Source organism: Pseudophryne corroboree, chromosome 1 (assembly GCF_028390025.1).
Source record: "Pseudophryne corroboree isolate aPseCor3 chromosome 1, aPseCor3.hap2, whole genome shotgun sequence".
Taxonomy (NCBI): domain Eukaryota; kingdom Metazoa; phylum Chordata; class Amphibia; order Anura; family Myobatrachidae; genus Pseudophryne; species Pseudophryne corroboree.
In genome coordinates this window covers 1160349190-1160362885 of record NC_086444.1, presented here as the reverse complement: position 1 = coordinate 1160362885, position 13696 = coordinate 1160349190, and the positions used below count along the sequence as shown (strand labels likewise).

The following is a 13696-nucleotide window of genomic DNA, read 5'->3' as shown; positions in this document are numbered from 1 at the left end:
TTACGCCACGTGTGTAGGCCTTTGCATAGCGTACGCTGTCTCGCACGCGGTAGACACGTGTACGCAGGCCGGATACTCCACAGTAATACAAATAACACGCTTCTATAAATGTAAAGATATTCAACTATAATCGCTTACCCACACCACACATTATCTCCTGCACAACCTTTATAACTGGGTCAGGCTGCGTGCGTGTTTTACAATTACTCCCTTAAGTATTACTCTTTACTTTTAACTAAAATAGCAACAAATTTTCTCAGCGCGTGATCAATGCTAATGGCAAACAGAAAGGTAGATATGTGAAAGTACACAAAATACAATTCTAAATTAATCTAGTAATCAATGCTTCCAATAGTATGATTCATATTGGATAGCCATCTTGCAGAACATACATTGATGTAAACACACACATAATTATAACATTATCTCTATGTACCCATTAAGTGTTTCTAATTTGCATATGAATGCTGTGCTTTTGACTGTCTGTGAAGGTGATTTTTTCACTGCCAGGAAAAAAAGCAGTCACACAGGTTAATTTGCATTTCAATGGCTTTCCTACATCAAGCAGAGTTTAACTGAATCACAGAGGTAAGGAGAGAAAAAAAAACACAAAACTTTGTTTATCTGTGTGTGTTGTTCCAAAATCAAATATTCATTTTATTATTATCTTTCATTAAGCCCCATCTGAAACTATTTGTAATTGATTATGACATTGGTTAAATAAATGCATTGGTAACTCAAATGGTGATTTCTTTTTTTGACCATGGCCGGCTGATTATTCCTGAGTAGACTGAAAATCAGCTATTTTAGAAAAAAATTTTTTTGACCTTCCCAAAATGGCCGCTGCTCCTCCCCCTTCCACATCCATGAGGGTTACACAAAATGGAGGACAGACCATGCGGCTTCCTTTGTCACAAAAAAAATCACCATGCAAGCCCCTGAAGTTATTTTAGGCCTAAGTTAAAAAACAACAACAACACTATATCAGGCTTTTGCAGCAACTTTTAAATATACTTTTAAACCTACTTAAACAGATAAGCAATCCAATCTGAATCAAACACAATATATTTGAACCTTGTTTTGCAACAATATGATCAGATATGCAGAGTACAGGTGTGTGTGTGTGTGTTACGTGTCTTGCGTGCGCAGTTGGCACCAAACAGAAATTAAACAGATTTAAAAGACAATAGCTTAACGTTCTTACCTTTCGGTTCCGGATCCCACCAGCATCCCTACAAACCAAGCGGAGCAGACGCTTATCTGATCAGCACTACCGTATCCCCAACCACCAAACGGATAACAGGGGATACTACCTTCCCGCCCTTTGCTGATGGATAAAGTCTGCCCGGTTCCGCTTGGCTGCGGATATGAGGAGGCCCGGATGAGTCCCCCAATTGATAAAGTCAAATATTACCTTTGAACATAAGCTATATACTTATTATGGACTAAGTACGCAATCGGCGCACGGAGTACCGTAAGGGTACGCACTTAGCGTAGCAGACGCTAGGCCGTGGGCGCGACGCACTTGCGGCACGTACGCTCACGGGCTTACGCTTAGTATCGAGCACGCTATAGGCGGACCAAGTACCGTACTGCTACGCTGTTGGCGTAGCGGACGCTGTGCCGTGAGAGTGAGACACGAGCGGCGCTGATGCTCACTGAATGACACACAGTAAACCTTGTTAACAACGCACTGTAAGGGTATGCTTATACTGTAAACCTTAGTACTGTAATATTACCACAATGTAACGCTTATTTACCTTGATAATATGAAAGCTGTTTGAGCGATTGAGACGCTCAGAAACCCTTTACAATAACTGGTGAAACACACAAGACCTGGTAAGGTTCCAACACCTTCGTAGAAGATTCTTTAGTATAAAAAGGGGAAAAACAGTTACAGCTTATACACTACAGACCTAACATCAATATCTAAACAGAATAACAAGAAATAAATGTGAACAATAGCGAACGATCGCAAACAGAACAAACACAAAGAGAATAAAATGGCAAACACTTAAAGGATAACAAAATGAGAACGAATGGCGTACATAAAGAATAACAAAATGGCTACAGAGAAACTTACACACGTGGGAATGATTCGCAAACGCGTCCTGGACCAGCCCTCAGCCTTCAGTGTGAAAACCTTTGTAGAGAGAGAGTGAGTGCTGGTCCAGCAATGGTAGTCTTTATATACACAGCATACAGTAACAATACAATGGTCCCTACAATCTCATTGTTCATTGGACACAGGAATGTGTCTCTGCATTATAACAAAAGGTCATAGGTGGGTTCGAACAGGTGGGCTGTGTCTATTTCCAACTGCTGTAGTGGGTGGTATCCTCTGGATTCCCCCCGCATGGATAATGAACAGCAAATACAGCAAATGCCTATAAACTACTTTTATACATAACTATACGCAGGAGCGAGCAATCTCTTCCTAACCAACACTGAAATGTTACATTTAAAATACTCTACAGTTTGATACTAGACACCACCGTTCAACCTTTATCTGACCCTTCCTATCATGCAAAGAGGAATTCCTCTGTCCACGGACCGTTTACACTAAACATACTTGCTGACATTGTTAAGGGGAATATTATCTATAAAACACACTATTTGAGTTAAATATGTTGCGATCGAGTCGCTCGCTAGACGCTTCACAAACTCCGCCGTAAATACACATCTCCATGCGCAGGAGACGTCGGAGCGTCCCCTACGCAACATGAGGGGATGCGTACGCACAGGTGGAGTGGGTGCACGAGCAGCGGGCATGTGCATTGGGGTTAGTACAAGGCATTGTGAATCACGATATTTTTCGACTTTGACAGGAGCTACTCAGAAACTGCAGGGAATTATTTAGTAGCAATTCTGCTAATCTTTCATTCGCTATTCTGCTAAGCTAAGATACACTCCCAGAGGGCGGCGGCCTAGCGTTTGCAATGCTGCTAAAAGCAGCTAGCGAGCGAACAACTCGGAATGACCACCATTATTGGGAATGTAGCCTTAGGGCGCAACAGTACACTATAGCCAGACAAACACAATACCTGCAAAAAAAGCCCTGTGTTATGTGATAGCAAATGCAAAGCACAACACAGAGGATTTAAGCGGTGTGAGGTGACTAAAACACACAGTGAAAAATACACAACAGTGTATCCTGTGGAACACTATATTTTAAATGAGACCGTGACGCACTTAGCCCCCCAGGGTACAGAATATAGGGTGTTATTCCGAGTTGATCGCTAGCTGCCGTTGTTTGCAGTGCAGCGATCAGGCTAAAAATCGGCACTTCTGCGCATGCGGCTCAATGCACACGCGCGACATACTTTCACAAAAGCCGATGCAGTTTCACACAAGGGCTAGCGACGCTTTTCAGTTGCACTGCTAGCCGCAGAGTGATTGACAGGAAGTGGGTGTTTCTGGGTGGTAACTGACCGTTTTCGGGGAGTTTGTGTAAAAACGCAGGCGTGTCAGATACAAACGCAGGCATGCCTGGGAAAACGCGGGCGTGGCTGGCCAAACGCAGGGCGTGTTTGTGATGTCAAAACAGGAACTAAATAGTCTGCAGTGATCGCAAGCTAGGAGTAGGTCTGGAGCTACTCTGAAGCGGCACAGAATTATTTTGTAGCCGCTGTGCGATCCTTTCGTTCGCACTTCTGCTAAGCTAAGATACACTCCCAGAGGGCAGCGGCTTAGCGTTTGCATGGCTGCTAAAAGTAGCAAGCGAGCGAACAACTCGGAATGAGGGCCATAGTGATAACAATACGTGTGATACACAGAATAGAATCCACACAGCAGCTATAGGCACACACAGTCACAGGTACAATGCAGAAATTATTACATATAAACAATAAGACTGCAGTGGACTAGTAAATCTACATATAGATATGTATGTATACAGATATAACAATGCACAGTAAACACTGGATGTATATCACAGAATACTTGTACTAAATATTTATATAGCAGTACACTTGTTCTTAACTATCACTGTCTAAAATGACATGTAGAATACTTAAGTGTCTGTAAATACACAGCGCTGACAAGACAGGCGGTTTTACAGAGGAGACAGTCCAGGAGATCAGCCCAGCTATGTAATGACGCCAAAATCTCTGTCAGGGAGTGAGGGAGAGAGAGAGATGCAGCTCCAGGGCGGGAACACCAGCAGTAGATGGCGCCCGGAGCTGGGGGAGGGGCAACAGGTCAGCACCTTATCCCCTCTGCTGGACTTCACCACCGGGTACTATGGAGCCTATATTAAATGGATTTTAGTAAATCAGACCTGTGCTCCCTGCCCTGGTGGATATAGTGGGATACCTGTATGGCCACAGTGTCCAAGCCCGCAGCTCGCTGTCCGTCCCCTGGGACCGCGGTCGGATCGCGATTTACCGGCGGGTCCCACCTGGGGGACCCTCTTTCCTCCTCCCTTTCATGCAGCCACGCGATCCAGGAGAGCAGCAGCGGTGGTGTGCCTAGAAACCGGTGCGTCCCCGCTGCAAGTACCCGGGAACCAGGCCGCGGGAGTATGCAGCGCTGCTGGGGAGGTGATGGAGCCGCAGCACAGAATGTCAGAATGACATAGAAAGTGCTGCGGCCCTTGAAGTCTTCTAAAAAAACTCTTTTCAGGGCTGCCTAGCGCAGCCGCCCCTGTTAGTGACCTGAACTGCAGGCACCAACTTACAAACTGAGCTCCAGTGTCTGGAGGCGGGCTATAGAGGAGACGGTGCAGTGCATCTTGGGAACAGTGAAAGCTTTAGCCTGTTGGTGCCTTGGATCAAGATACAACTCTACACCCCGATGTTATTCCCTGTGGAATATAGTGTACCCTGCTGCAGAAACCCTTATGAACAATACTATGCAGCTGCACGTTGCTACACAGACAGCTCAGTACTCTAATTACCCAGCAACGGGGAATGCCGTCTGCCTCTGGCATCCCCGTTGCTAGGATCCTGGAAGCTCCCAGCACCCGGCGTCAGTCTGTTGCTAGGCGCCGGGCGGGGACCAGGAGACCTTGCGTCCGGTATACGCCTGTTGGTAGGCGCAGGGCGGGGGTCAGCGGGAGGCGTGGCAGCCCGGCTCCTAAGCAACGGCCGGGACACGCACCTCCCAGCGCTAACAGTTATTCACTCATTTACTGACACAGTCATCTCATCAGAACACCGCTGGTGCTGGTAATATTGCTGGCAGGCATGGAGCTATTATCCGTCATGAGGGTGTTTGGACACATCCTGGACCCTATGTGCGGACGCCTATGCAGGGCTGGACTGGGGTCCGAAAACGGCCCTAGCATGTGCACCCGTGCGCACATGACAGGGGCCTGCATTGACACTAGCGACGAGGGCGTGCCATGAGTCAAGGGAGCGTGGACTCACGGCACCCCCCCATTTCCATGGAAACGGTCGGCGGTGTGCCATGAGTTCGGCGGTGTGCCATGAGTCAGGAGGCACCGACTTGCGGCAGGGGGGGAGCTTCCTCAAAAGAGAGCTGGAGGCTGCCTTCCGGGCACTCTGAATGACAGGACCGACCCACCAGCCCTTCTGGCATTTGCCAGAAGTGCCAGATGGGCAGTCCGGCCCTGCGCCTATGGATAGACTACTACATAATGATAGAGCCCATCTCTAAAGGTCTCAAGGCTTAGCACATCTCCCCCAAAGTGAGATCGCCGAGTCGTCAAAGTGTCTGCCTTGCTGTCATTTAACTAGCACAGCCTTTAAAATGACAGCTAGAAGATAGTTGCTATGGGCAACTGCTCCACTTTATCTCTTTTCAAGGCTTGATGCATATTTCCCTATAACATCAAAAGTACGGATGCGAATTAAGTGGCAGATTTAACGGGTGGTCTTCAGTATGCCGACTGTCGGGATCCCGGCGCACAGTATACCGGCGCCGGAATCCCGACAGCCGGCATATCGACACTGTTTCTCCCTCGTGGGGGTCCACGACCCCCCTGGAGGGAGAATAAAATAGCGTGGCGCGCATAGCACGCCACCGTGCCCGCATAGCACGCCACCGTGCCCGCAAGGGGCTCATTTGCGCTCGCCACGCTGTCGGTATGCCGGCGGTCGGGCTCCCAGCGCCGGTATGCTGGTCGCCGGGGGCCCGGCCGCCGGCATACCATACTACACCCGATTTAACAATGAGTGATATTCCTGTTATCAGTCATTACAAATGATAAATGTTGCGCCAGCCAATAAGCACCTGTCATGTGTTGAAAAATGTATTTATTATTATTTATTAGCAATTTCTTATATAGAGCAGCATGTTCCGTTGCGCTTTACAATTAGAACAACAGTAATAGAACAAAACTGGGCAAAAACAGACAGACAGAGGTAGGAAGGCCCTGCTCGCAAGCTTACAATCTATAGGGAAATAGGCATTGATACACAAGGATAGATGCTAGCTATTGTATAATGGTCCCCCAGATTGCTAGGTTCTTAATGGGTTGTATGATATGACCACCCTGCAATGTTGGAGGACAAAAATAGTATTTTAATACCTACCGGTAAATCCTTTTCTCGTAGTCCATAAGGGATATTGGGGGTCATTCCGAGTTGATCGCTAGCTGCCGTTGTTTGCAGTGCAGCGATCAGGCAAAAATTCGCCATTTCTGCGCATGCGTATGCACCGCAATGCGCAGGCGCGTCGTACAGGTACAATGAGCATCATGGGTTTGCACAGAATCTAACGAACATTCCTGTCGCACGGCCGAACGCAGGAAGATTGACATGAAGTGGGCATTTCTGGGTGTGAACTGACCGTTTTCAGTGAGTGCTTAGAAAAACGCAGGCGTGGCAGAGAAAATGCAGTGTTCACTTGGCGGGTGTGTGACGTCAAAAGCCGTCCATCCGTTGTTACAATCAACACACACGAAGAGTAACTACAGGGCTGGTCTTGTTTTGTACAAAAAGATTTTGCCAAAGTGCTCTGCTGCACAAGCGTTCCCACTTCTGTAAAGCTAAAATACACTCCCCCAGTGGGCGGCGACAATGCATTTGCACGGCTGCTAAAAACTGCTAGCGAGCAATTAACTCGGAATGACCCCCATTGGGGAAAACTAGTACGATGGGTTCAGATGGGGTCCAAAGGAGCAGGTGCACTTTAAATTTCTTCAACTGGGTGTGCTGGCTCCTCCCCTCTATGCCCCCTCCCACAGACAGTTATAGGTAAAACGAGCCCGAAGGAGAAAGGACATATATGAGAGAAGTGACATGATAACAGAAAAGGTGGTGAGATTTAGACACCAGGGCCAGTATTTACTAAAAATCCGAGTTTGTCCAATTTGTGTTTTTTTTTCTAAGTCCCAATCCGGGAATTCACTAAGCACCAATCTCGGCAGTGTTTGGACTATTCGTAATGGTTTGAATGACAACGTTCAGAAATACGAATGGATAGACCATCGGTCAAACGCGGCTGTTATTTCATAGAATACGGGCATTCACTATTCATTCGTATTTGGGTGTTAGTTTCTGAGTGCTCAAGTGCGGGTCTGTTTTTTTTCGATTCGTTAAAAAAAGCAGCAAAAAAATAGACCTGCTTTTTTCAGTCGAGTTTGGATAACCATGCCCGAATCAGTGAGATCTGTGCATGGTTATCTATGGGAAAGGGTCTGTTTAGTGTAAAAACTGTAAAAAAAATTGCGTGGGGTCCCCCCTCCTAAGCACAACCAGCCTCGGGCTCTTTGAGCCGGTCCTGGTTGAAAAAATATGGGGAAAAAAATTACAGGGGTTCCCCCATATTTAATCAACCAGCACTGGGCTCTGCGCCTGGTCCTGGTTCCAAAAATACGGGGGACAAAAAGCGTAGGGGTCCCCCCGTATTTTTGAAACCAGCACCGGGCTCCACTAGCCAGGTACATAATGCCACAGCCGGGGGACACTTTTATACTGGTCCCTGGCATTACATACCCAACTAGTCACCCCTGGTCGGGGTACCCTGGAGGAGTGGGAACCCCTTAAATCAAGCCCCCCCCCCCCCCCCTCCAGCCACCCAAGGGCCAGGGGTGAAGCCCGAGGCTGTACCCCCCATCCAAGGGCGGCGGATGGGGGGCTGATAGCCTTGTGAAAAAATGTGAATATTGTTTTTAGTAGCAGTACTACAAGTCCCAGCAAGCCTCCCCCGCAAGCTGGTACTTGGAGAACCACAAGTACCAGCATGCGGTGGAAAACCGGGCCCGCTGGTACCTGTAGTACTACTACTAAAAAAATACCCCCCAAAAAACAGGACACACACACACACACACACACACACACACACACACCGTGAAAGTATAAGTTTATTACATACATGCACACCTCCATACATACATACTTACCTATGTTCCCACGAGGCTCGGTCCTCTTCTCCATGTAGAATCCTTGGGGTACCTGTGAGAAAAATTATACTCACATAATCCAGTGTAGAATCAGACCTTTGTATAATCCACGTACTTGGCAAAATAATAAAACGGAAACCCGACCACGCACTGAAAGGGGCCCCATGTTTACACATGGGACCCCTTTCCCCGACTGCCAGGACCCCCCCTGACTCCTGTCAAAGAGGGTCCCTTCAGCCAATCAGGGAGCGCCACGTTGTGGCACTCTCCTGATTGGCTGTGTGCTCCTGTAGTGTCTGTCAGGCAGCACAAGGCACAGATACAATGTAGCGCCTATGCGCTCCATTGTAGCCAATGGTGGGAACTTTGCGGTCAGCGGTTGACCGAAAGTAACCTCACCGCTGACCGCAAAGTTCCCACCATTGGCTACAATGGAGCGCATAGGCCCCATTTTTAGTAGTACTACAGGTACCAGCTGGCCCGGTTTTCCCACCGCATGCTGGTACTTGTGGTTCTCCAAGTACCAGCTTGCGGGGGAGGCTTGCTGGGACTTGTAGTACTGCTACTAAAAACAATATTCACATTTTTCCACAAGGCTATCAGCCCCCCATCCGCCGCCCTTGGATGGGGGGGCAGCCTCGGGCTTCACCCCTGGCCCTTGGGTGGCTGGAGGGGGGGGACCCCTTGATTTAAGGGGTTCCCACTCCTCCAGGGTACCCCGACCAGGGGTGACTAGTTGGGTATGTAATGCCAGGGCCGCAGGGACCAGTATAAAAGTGTCCCCCGGCTGTGGCATTATGTACCTGGCTAGTGGAGCCCGGTGCTGGTTTCAAAAATACGGGGGACCCTTACGCTTTTTGTCCCCCATATTTTTGGAACCAGGACCAGGCGCAGAGCCCGGTGCTGGTTGATTAAATATGGGGGAACCCCTGTCATTTTTTTCACCATATTTTTTCTACCAGGACCGGCTCAAAGAGCCGGAGGCTGGTTGTGCTTAGGATGGGGGACCCCACACAATTTTTTTCAGAATTTTTAAGACTTTAAACAACTTTTTAAGGTACACAATGAAGCCCTGCACGGATCTCACAGTTCTGGCCGGGATTCCTTGTGTTTTGTCAGGCAGTGTTTTACTAATCACTCCCGTAAAACACTGCCTGATATTACGAATCACATCGACATCGGAAAAAACGTTTGTGCAAAACTCGGCAGCTTAGTGAATGGTCGTATCAGGATTCAAAAAGTTGCAGTAAAATGCACCCGATACCATTCGAGTTCAAACACCCTTCAAAACGGCCAAAACACGAATCTTTGTAAATATACCCCCAGCACACCACAAGCATACAACAACCAGCAACAGCTGGTAACAACAAACAGCAACTGCTGAACAGGTAACTATAGAACAAGAACCTGCAGAAAAGTCCACACACTGAGACGGGTGCCCAATATCCCTTATGGACTATGAGAAAAGGATTTACCGGTAGGTATTAAAATCCTATTTTCTCTAGCATCCATAAGAGATATTGGGGAAAACTAGTAAGATGGGGACGTCCCAAAGCTTCCAGAACGTGTGGGAACATGTGGAGACTGCAGTAGCACCGCCTGTCCAAACTGGGTATCCTCTTTGGCCAGGGTATCAAACTTGTAGAACTTCACAAAGGTGTTCTTCCCCAACGAGGTAGCATCTCGGCATAGTTGCAAGGCCGAGACTCAACGGGCAGCCACCCAGGAAGAGCCCACTGATCTTGTAGAGTGGGCCTTCAGAGACTTAGGAACAGGTAAGGTTGCCGACACATAAGCCTGTTGGATAGTAAGCCGAATCCAACGAGCAATGGACTGCTTAGAAGCAGGGCAACCCTTTTTCTGTGCATCATATAGCACAAACAAGGAATCCGTCTCTCTGATCCGAGCCGCTTGCCTGACATAGATCTTCAAGGCACGCACAGCATCCAATGCCTCCGGAGGAGCAGAAGCGTCAGAAATGGACAGAACCACAATAGGTTGATTCAGGTGAAACGTGGAGACAACCTTCGGCAGGAATTGCTGTCTAGTCCGGAGCTCCGCTCTGTCCTCATAAAAATAAGAATTTACTTACCGATAATTCTATTTCTCATAGTCCGTAGTGGATGCTGGGAACTCCGTAAGGACCATGGGGAATAGCGGCTCCGCAGGAGACTGGGCACAAAAGTAAAAGCTTTATGACTAGCTGGTGTGCACTGGCTCCTCCCCCTATGACCCTCCTCCAAGCCTCAGTTAGGATACTGTGCCCGGACGAGCGTACATAATAAGGAAGGATCTTGAATCCCGGGTAAGACTCATACCAGCCACACCAATCACACCGTACAACTTGTGATCTGAACCCAGTTAACAGTATGATAAACGTAGGAGCCTCTGAAAAGATGGCTCACAACAATAAACAACCCGATTTTTGTAACAATAACTATATACAAGTATTGCAGACAATCCGCACTTGGGATGGGCGCCCAGCATCCACTACGGACTATGAGAAATAGAATTATCGGTAAGTAAATTCTTATTTTCTCTGACGTCCTAGTGGATGCTGGGAACTCCGTAAGGACCATGGGGATTATACCAAAGCTCCCAAACGGGCGGGAGAGTGCGGATGACTCTGCAGCACCGAATGAGAGAACTCCAGGTCCTCCTCAGCCAGGGTATCGAATTTGTAAAATTTAGCAAACGTGTTTGCCCCTGACCAAGTAGCTGCTCGGCAAAGTTGTAAAGCCGAGACCCCTCGGGCAGCCGCCCAAGATGAGCCCACCTTCCTTGTGGAATGGGCTTTTACAGATTTTGGCTGTGGCAGGCCTGCCACAGAATGTGCAAGCTGAATCGTACTACAAATCCAACGAGCAATCGTCTGCTTAGAAGCAGGAGCACCCAGCTTGTTGGGTGCATACAGGATAAACAGCGAGTCAGATTTTCTGACTCCCGCCGTCCTGAAAACATATATTTTCAGGGCCCTGACTACGTCCAGCAACTTGGAGTCCTCCAAGTCCCTAGTAGCCGCAGGCACCACAATAGGCTGGTTCATGTGAAACGCTGAAACCACCTTAGGGAGAAATTGAGGGCGAGTCCTCAGTTCTGCCCTGTCTGAATGAAAAATTAGGTAAGGGCTTTTATATGATAAAGCCGCCAATTCTGAGACACGCCTGGCTGAAGCCAGGGCTAACAGCATGACCACTTTCCATGTGAGATATTTTAATTCCACAGTGGTGAGTGGTTCAAACCAATGTGACTTTAGGAGACTCAACACTACATTGAGATCCCAAGGTGCCACTGGAGGCACAAAAGGAGGCTGTATATGCAGTACCCCTTTGACAAACGTCTGAACTTCAGGCACTGAAGCCAGTTCTTTTTGGAAGAATATTGACAGGGCCGAAATTTGAACCTTAATGGACCCTAATTTTAGGCCCATAGATAGTCCTGTTTGCAGGAAATGCAGGAAACGACCCAGTTGAAATTCCTCTGTAGGGGCCTTCTTGGCCTCACACCACGCAACATATTTTCGCCAAATGAGGTGATAATGTTTCGCGGTTACATCCTTCCTGGCCTTGATCAGGGTAGGGATGACTTCATCTGGAATGCCTTTTTCCTTCAGGATCCGGCGTTCAACCTCCATGCCGTCAAACGCAGCCGCGGTAAGTCTTGGAACAGACAAGGTCCCTGCTGGAGCAGGTCCTTTCTTAGAGGTAGAGGCCACGGGTCCTCCGTGAGCATCTCTTGAAGTTCCGGGTACCAAGTCCTCCTTGGCCAATCCGGAGCCACGAGTATAGTTCTTACTCCTCTCCTTCTTATGATTCTCAATACTTTGGGTATGAGAGGCAGAGGAGGGAACACATACACTGACTGGTACACCCACGGTGTTACCAGAGCGTCCACCGCTATCGCCTGAGGGTCCCTTGACCTGGCGCAATATCTGTCTAGTTTCTTGTTGAGACGAGACGCCATCATGTCCACCTTTGGTTTTTCCCAACGGTTTACAATCACGTGGAAGACTTCTGGGTGAAGTCCCCACTCCCCCGGGTGGAGGTCGTGTCTGCTGAGGAAGTCTGCTTCCCAGTTGTCCACTCCCGGAATGAACACCGCTGACAGTGCTGTCACATAATTTTCCGCCCAGCGAAGAATTCTTGCAGCTTCTGCCATTGCCCTCCTGCTTCTTGTGCCGCCTTGTCTGTTTACGTGGGCGACTGCCGTGATGTTGTCCGATTGGATCAATACCGACTGACCCTGAAGCAGAGGCCTTGCTTGACTTAGGGCATTGTAAATTGCCCTTAGTTCCAGGATATTTATGTGAAGAGACGTTTCCATGCTTGACCACAAGCCCTGGAAATTTCTTCCCTGTGTGACTGCTCCCCAGCCTCTCAGGCTGGCATCCGTGGTCACCAGAATCCAGTCCTGAATGCCGAATCTGCGACCCACTAGAAGATGAGCACTCTGCAACCACCACAGGAGAGACACCCTTGTCCTTGGAGATAGGGTTATCCGCTGATGCATCTGAAGATGCGATCCGGACCATTTGTCCAGCAGATCCCACTGAAAAGTTCTTGCATGGAATCTTCCGAATGGAATCGCTTCGTAAGAAGCCACCATCTTTCCCAGGACCCTTGTGCATTGATGCACTGACACTTGTCCTGGTTTCAGGAGGTTCCTGACTAGCTCGGATAACTCCCTGGCCTTCTCCTCCGGGAGAAACACCTTTTTCTGGACTGTGTCCAGAATCATCCCTAGGAACAGTAGACGTGTTGTTGGAATCAGCTGCGATTTTGGAATATTTAGAATCCACCCGTGCTGACGTAGCACTACCTGAGATAGTGCTACTCCGACCTCTAACTGTTCCCTGGACCTTGCCCTTATCAGGAGATCGTCCAAGTAAGGGATAATTAAGACGCCTTTTCTTCGAAGAAGAATCATCATTTCGGCCATTACCTTGGTAAAGACCCGTGGTGCCGTGGACAATCCAAACGGCAGCGTCTGAAACTGATAATGACAGTTTTGTACCACAAACCTGAGGTACCCTTGGTGAGAAGGGTAGATTGGGACATGGAGATAAGCATCTTTGATGTCCAGAGACACCATATAGTCCTCTTCTTCCAGGTTCGCTATCACTGCTCTGAGTGACTCCATCTTGAATTTGAACCTTTTTATGTAAGTGTTCAATGATTTCAGATTTAAAATCGGTCTCACCGAGCCGTCCGGCTTCGGTACCACAACAGCGTGGAGTAATACCCCTTTCCCTGTTGTAGGAGGGGTACCTTGATTATCACCTGCTGGGAATACAGCTTGTGAATAGCTTCCAATACTGCCTCCCTGTCGGAGGGAGACGTTGGTAGAGCAGACTTCAGGAACCGGCGAGGGGGAGACGTCTCGAATTCC

The 13696-nt window shown here is 48.3% G+C and overlaps 1 protein-coding gene and 1 long non-coding RNA gene across 3 annotated transcripts in view; one reads left to right on the top strand and one right to left on the bottom strand.

The window, feature by feature from the left end:
* The window catches only part of LOC134929066 (uncharacterized), a 90530-nt gene extending 88668 nt beyond the window's left edge, over positions 1-1862 (bottom strand). For both annotated transcript variants that reach the window (XR_010178250.1, XR_010178259.1), the window contains exon 1: positions 1761-1862. This is a non-coding gene — a long non-coding RNA (uncharacterized LOC134929066). The remainder of the gene's footprint in view (positions 1-1760) is intronic.
* MAEA (macrophage erythroblast attacher, E3 ubiquitin ligase) overlaps positions 1-13696 on the top strand; it is a 323598-nt gene that overhangs the window by 79836 nt on the left and 230066 nt on the right. The gene's annotated exons all lie outside the window — the stretch shown is intronic.